This window comes from Amaranthus tricolor, chromosome 10 (assembly GCF_026212465.1).
Source record: "Amaranthus tricolor cultivar Red isolate AtriRed21 chromosome 10, ASM2621246v1, whole genome shotgun sequence".
Taxonomy (NCBI): Eukaryota; Viridiplantae; Streptophyta; class Magnoliopsida; order Caryophyllales; family Amaranthaceae; genus Amaranthus; species Amaranthus tricolor.
This window is the reverse complement of record NC_080056.1, coordinates 27,971,155-27,978,854: the sequence shown is the minus strand read 5'-3', so window position 1 is coordinate 27,978,854 and position 7,700 is coordinate 27,971,155.

Sequence of the window (7,700 nt, the reverse complement as noted above, 5' to 3'; positions counted from 1 at the left end):
AGATATGCACCAAGGTTATATTGGTCACTTTCCTTTTATCATCTATGTGAGGGTACCATGCAATACTGAATTTTTGTTTTGTGTGCAATATAATGCAGAAGTTACTCAAAAGGGTGCTAGGGAGATTAGAAACATTATAACTACTAACATTTTGAAGTATTCCATGTAGTTTAATGGTTTTATAGAAGGTTATCTTGGTTATGTGTCTAACACTATCATCCTTGGCATCACACTCCTTCTTTCCTAATAGATGCGTAGGTGTTTCCTTCCCTGTGTAAGGACTAGTGATGGTGTTGTGAGGGTGTGTACTCTTGCTGTCAAAGGGTTGTGTAATCTCACCTTCTATGAAGTAAAATCCATGCATCTCAACATTATCAACATATGTAGATGAAGCTTGCAAGGGCGGGTTGTTTATTTCAACATTATCAACATGTATAGTCTTAACAATGGGTGCATACTGCTGTGTTTCCCTAATTGTAGGGGAGTGCTGTGCAGCAGGTCCTTTACTGTCAGCAGGGGTATGTGTATTCAATTTGTAGCTACTGGTTTCTCGTGCTTTGTTGAAGGTGTGTGCAAGTGGTGCAGCCCTTCTTCTTGCTGACTTTTCTAATATCAATGCACTACTACAAGCCTCTTCATAGTGCAAGTTCTCCATCACCTCAATCGTCTCCCTTAGGTCTTCCTTCAGCCCTCCTAGGAGCCTTCCACCCTTCCTCGCTTCTGGTTCGTTTTTTTTTTTACTCAGGACAGTCAAGCTTTCCCCTTCTTGCATACACTTAGCTACTGTCCTAGGGTCTTGCTTCAAAGTACTCCACTTGGTGTAGGGTTGTTGTTTGTAATTAGTGGGAATGTACTTTCTCCTAAGGCGTTTCCTAAGTTTCTCCCATGAATGAATCTTAGGTCTATTCTCACGTTTTCTTTGCCTTTGAATTCCTTCAAGCCAAGTTGCAGCTAGCTTTGTTAATTTTACTTTTGCAACCTTGTACTGATGGGCTGGGTGGGTGTCTCTCAATTCAAAATAACGTTCTACCCTTTTCTCCCATGCAATGTACACCTCCGGATCATGAGATGTGCCATCAAATTCATGTATATCAATTCTCATGGTTTTATCCTCTTTTGCATGTTCATGGTTAGGGTTAGGTTGTGGAGTTGATGGGTACTGTGGTGTGGTGTTCTTCAACTCATTAACAGTTAAACTCAAATGAGTGACCATATTTACTAATGCATCAAATTTTTCTTCTAAATTCATGATGATCTATATGAATGCAAACACACAAGGCTATGCAATATGCAAATATGCAATGATGAACTGAATGCAGCAAGCTGGTTCTGTGCACAACAAGCAACTGTTGTGATCTGGCTTCTGAATTTTTTTACACGAATTTTCTTTAAATGAAATAGCAGTAAGTATCTTGTAATTATGATGAATTGTTGACTTAAACCCAAATATGCAAAGGAAGAAATAGTGCAGCAATTGATGTATGTAAATGGAATGAAAAAAAAACGAATGCAGTAAGCTTGTTCTGTTTTGTAACAGAACTCAGATTGAACAATTGTGTCTGTGCACAATTTTGCTTTGAAATGAACAATAATAGTCACCTTGTACTTTAAATGAATTTTGCTAATTTTCAATTTGGTTATTTTACTATGTATTACAACAAAATATGCAAGAATTAGAAATGAAGGCACAATGGTTCTGTTTTACAACAGAAAATCAGATTTTAACAATTGTGTTCTGTGCAGCCTTCCTTGCAATGAATTAACAGCAATTACTTAGTTCTTTAGATGATTTGTTAAATGCAAATTCCTTAGTTATTATTGATTGCAACCAAATATGCAGGAGCTGGTATGAAAATTCAGTTATGAACATCAATATCACACAAATCAGAACAGCAATGTGATTTTTTGTGATGGTATGTAATGTGCAGTCACAGTTACAATCAAATTGTAAACAAGATGCAATGATAATGTAAATGCAAATTTATTTTAACTAATTCAGCATGAAATTTAGACAAATAATGCAAAAATGAAATCGCAAAATGCAATGTTATGCAAATCAGAATTGAAGAGGTGTTCTTCTGTGATTGTTTGCAGAACCCAATCCACAAATTCGATCAATTTGTAAACAAAAATGCAATGGTGATGTAAATGCAATCCTATATTGATTAATTCAAATGAAATTTTAACAGATACGCAAAGAAAAATCGCCAATTGCAGAATACCCCTTCAAGAACTGAGTTCTTTAGGGTTTTCAGAATGCTCTTGTGATTATCAGACAATGCACGCACAAATTACCAATCAAATGTAATGGAAATGCAACGGATTATATGCAGGAACACTAATTTACAAAGTAATTAAACAAAAGGAAGAAAAACAACCGAAATTTGTAGAGATTCGCCACTGAAATCGAACACGAACAGAAAATCGCCCTAATCTCTGAATTCTTGATTCCTCTGACTGTTTAAGCAAAGAATTCGTCTTCACCAATGAATGAGGATGAAATTCAAGCCCTACACATCCTTGCTCTGATACCAATTGATCCAAACACGCAATGAAACATACGGGAATGGATTGAACACGGAGATATATTGAGGGATATTCCAATACTGCTGGGCAGTGCCTTGATCAAGGGTGGACTACCAAGCCCCTTTTCAATGCAACAATGGAGAATTCCTTTGATAAATCAAGGGAATTATCGATTGTTCTTGGATAAGTGCAGCGTGGCCTTGAAGACTGATCAAGGTTTCACACAAACACGAAGGGCAAAACTGGCCCAAGTAACCCAATTGCAAGCAATTGAAGAAAAATTCAAACACTTGAAGTTTTCTGAAATTTGGAATTTTTATTCAACATTCAACGTCCATTACAATGCATGAATCACCTATTTATAAGCTATGAATGAGGAGTAGGCTAATTACATGAAGGCCTAACGGTTATTAACGGCTATATTTACACGTGGCTAATACACACGCCTAAGAACACTTAAAACAGAACAATGAAGACTATGCAGCAGCTGTTGACTACGCGACCTTGTACTCTGATTTTAATGTCTTTCCGGTGACTTTCAAGAGGGCTCTTGGACCATGGTGGCTAGACCCTTGTGCAAAGATTCCAAACCTACCCTCCACGTCAGCATACGGGTTCAGGTCGTGTCCGGATGGGCTTGCCAAGCTGGCCTGGTCAGTGGTCAGAAGCTGTTGCATATTCGAGCTTACTGACCATGTTGACTGTGTGACCTTTGCCTCACTTTTCCACATGCTTCCAATGATCACGCGTAGGACCCTTGGACCATGATGGCTAGGTCCTAGTGTGGAGATTCCAATTATGCCCTCCACGTCATCCCATGGGCTTAGGGTTCGTCTGTACAGGCCCGCCAAGGTGGCCTGGTCAGTGGGGTTGGTCATGAGCTGCTGATGGTCAGAATGCTTCTTATCTTGGGTTGCTGTTGGTTTCTTTGGGTTGTTTCTTGAGTCTTGGCCTTCCTTAATTAGTTCACCCTTTGTTGGCATGTCTTGGTTTGAACTTGAATCATCAAGACTCCATGTTGAAGGTCTTAGTACAGAACCATGTGCATTATCATCAAAATCAGAACCAACAACATTGCTTCGGTTGTTGTGTTTCTTGTTGTTGTTGATTGATTCCTTGCTAGCTTTTGGCTTATTGTTGTTTTCCTCACGTGAGCCTAGCTGATATGGCTCACATTCATCATTGATCATTGATCCTTGTTCATTCTTCGTTGATCATTGATCCTTGTTCATTCTTCATCGTTCATTCTTCATTGATCATTGATGCTTGTTCATTCTTCATCGTTCATTCTTCATTGATCATTCATCCTTGTTCATTCTTCATCGTTCATTCTTCATTGATCATTGATCCTTGTTCATTCTTCATCGTTCATTCTTCATTGATCATTCATCCTTGTTCATTCTTCATCGTTCATTCTTCATTGATCATTCATCCTTGTTCATTCTTCATCGCTCATTCTTCACTGATCATTCATCCTTGTTCATTCTTCATCGTTCATTGTTCATTGATCAAAGATCCTTGTTCATTCTTCATCGTTCATTCATCATTGATCATTGATCCTTATTCATTCTTCATCGTTCATTCATCATTGATCATTGATCCTTATTCATTTTTCATCGTTCGTTCTTCATTGATCATTGATCCTTGTTCATTCTTCATCGTTCATTCTTCACTGATCATTGATCCTTGTTCATTCTTCATCGTTCATTCTTCACTGATCATTGATCCTTGTTCATTCTTCATCGTTCATTCATCATTGATCGTTGATCCTTATTCATTCTTCATCGTTCATTCTTCATTGATCATTGATCCTTGTTCATTCTTCATCGTTCATTCATCATTGATCATTGATCCTTGTTCATTCTCCATCGTTCATTCATCATTGATCATTGATCCTTGTTCATTCTTCATTGATCATTAATCCTTGTTCATTCTTCATCGTTCATTCTTCATTGATCATTGATGGTTGTTCATTCTTCATCGTTCATTCTTCATTGATCATTCATCCTTGTTCATTCTTCATCGTTCAGTCTTCATTGATCTTTGATCCTTGTTCATTCTTCATCGTTCATTCTTCATTGATCATTCATCCTTGTTCATTCTTCATCGTTCATTCATCATTGATCATTTATCCTTGTTCATTCTTCATCGTTCATTCTTCACTGATCATTAATCCTTGTTCATTCTTCATCGTTCAATGTTCATTGTTCATTGATCCTTGTTCATTCTTCATCGTTCATTATTCATTGATCATTGATCCTTTTTCATTGTTCATTGTTCATTCTTCACTGATCATTGATCTTTGTTCATTCTTCATCGTTCGTTCTTCATTGATCATTGATCCTTGTTCATTCTTCATCGTTCATTCTTCATTGATCATTGATCCTTGTTCATTCTTCATCGTTCGTTCTTCATTGATCATTGATCCTTGTTCATTCTTCATCGTTCATTCTTCATTGATCATTGATCCTTGTTCATTCTTTATCGTTCATTCATCATTGATCATTGATCCTTGTTCATTCTTCGTCGTTTGTTCTTCATTGATCATTGATCCTTGTTCATTCTTCATCGTTCAATCTTCACTGATCATTGACCCTTGTTCATTATTCATCGTTCATTGTTTATTGATCATTGATCCTTGTTCATTCTTCATCGTTCATTCATCATTGATCATTGATCCTTGTTCATTCTTCATCGTTCATTCTTCATTGATCATTGATCCTTGTTCATTCTTCATCGTTCATTCTTCATTGATCATTCATCCTTGTTCATTCTTCATCGTTCATTCTTCATTGATCATTGATCCTTGTTCATTCTTCATCATTGATTCTTCATTGATCATTCATCCTTGTTCATTCTTCATCGCTCATTCTTCACTGATCATTCATCCTTGTTCATTCTTCATCGTTCATTGTTCATTGATCAAAGATCCTTGTTCATTCTTCATCGTTCATTCATCATTGATCCTTGATCCTTATTCATTCTTCATCGTTCATTCATCATTGATCATTGATCCTTATTCATTTTTCATCGTTCGTTCTTCATTGATCATTGATCCTTGTTCATTCTTCAACGTTCATTCTTCACTGATCATTGATCCTTGTTCATTCTTCATCGTTCATTCTTCACTGATCATTGATCCTTGTTCATTCTTCATCGTTCATTCATCATTGATCATTGATCCTTATTCATTCTTCATCGTTCATTCTTCATTGATCATTGATCCTTGTTCATTCTTCATCGTTCATTCATCATTGATCATTGATCCTTGTTCATTCTCCATCGTTCATTCATAATTGATCCTTGTTCATTCTTCATTGATCATTAATCCTTGTTCATTCTTCATCGTTCATTCTTCATTGATCATTGATGGTTGTTCATTCTTCATCGTTCATTCTTCATTGATCATTCATCCTTGTTCATTCTTCATCGTTCAGTCTTCATTGATCTTTGATCCTTGTTCATTCTTCATCGTTCATTCTTCATTGATCATTCATCCTTGTTCATTCTTCATCGTTCATTCATCATTGATCATTTATCCTTGTTCATTCTTCATCGTTCATTCTTCACTGATCATTAATCCTTGTTCATTCTTCATCGTTCAATGTTCATTGTTCATTGATCCTTGTTCATTCTTCATCGTTCATTATTCATTGATCATTGATCCTTTTTCATTGTTCATTGTTCATTCTTCACAGATCATTGATCTTTGTTCATTCTTCATCGTTCGTTCTTCATTGATCATTGATCCTTGTTCATTCTTCATCGTTCATTCTTCACTGATCATTGATCCTTGTTCATTCTTCATCGTTCATTCTTCATTGATCATTGATGCTTGTTCATTCTTCATCGTTCATTCTTCATTGATCATTCATCCTTGTTCATTCTTCATCGTTCATTCTTCATTGATCATTGATCCTTGTTCATTCTTCATCGTTCATTCTTCATTGATCATTCATCCTTGTTCATTCTTCATCGCTCATTCTTCATTGATCATTGATCCTTGTTCATTCTTCATCGCTCATTCTTCATTGATCATTGATCCTTGTTCATTCTTCATCCTTCATTCTTCATTGATCATTCATCCTTGTTCATTCTTCATCGCTCATTCTTCACTGATCATTGATCCTTGTTCATTCTTCGTTGATCATTGATCCTTGTTCATGCTTCATCGTTCATTCTTCACTGATCATTGATCCTTGTTCATTCTTCATCGTTCATTCTTCACTGATTATTGATCTTTGTTCATTCTTCATCGTTCATTCTTCATTGATCATTCATCCTCGCTCATTCTTCATCGTTCATTCTTCATTGATCATTGATCCTTGTTCATTCTTCATCATTCATTCTTCATTGATCATTCATCCTTGTTCATTCTTCATCGCTCATTCTTCACTGATCATTCATCCTTGTTCATTCTTCATCGTTCATTGTTCATTGATCAAAGATCCTTGTTCATTCTTCATCGTTCATTCATCATTGATCATTGATCCTTATTCATTCTTCATCGTTCATTCATCATTGATCATTGATCCTTATTCATATTTCATCGTTCGTTCTTCATTGATCATTGATCCTTGTTCATTCTTCATCGTTCATTCTTCACTGATCATTGATCCTTGTTCATTCTTCATCGTTCATTCTTCACTGATCATTGATCCTTGTTCATTCTTCATCGTTCATTCATCATTGATCATTGATCCTTATTCATTCTTCATCGTTCATTCTTCATTGATCATTGATCCTTGTTCATTCTTCATCGTTCATTGATCATTGATCATTGATCCTTGTTCATTCTCCATCGTTCATTCATCATTGATCATTGATCCTTGTTCATTCTTCATTGATCATTAATCCTTGTTCATTCTTCATCGTTCATTCTTCATTGATCATTGATGCTTGTTCATTCTTCATCGTTCATTCTTCATTGATCATTCATCCTTGTTCATTCTTCATCGTTCAGTCTTCATTGATCTTTGATCCTTGTTCATTCTTCATCGTTCATTCTTCATTGATCATTCATCCTTGTTCATTCTTCATCGTTCATTCATCATTGATCATTTATCCTTGTTCATTCTTCATCGTTCATTCTTCACTGATCATTAATCCTTGTTCATTCTTCATCGTTCAATGTTCAGTGTTCATTGATCCTTGTTCATTCTTCATCGTTCATT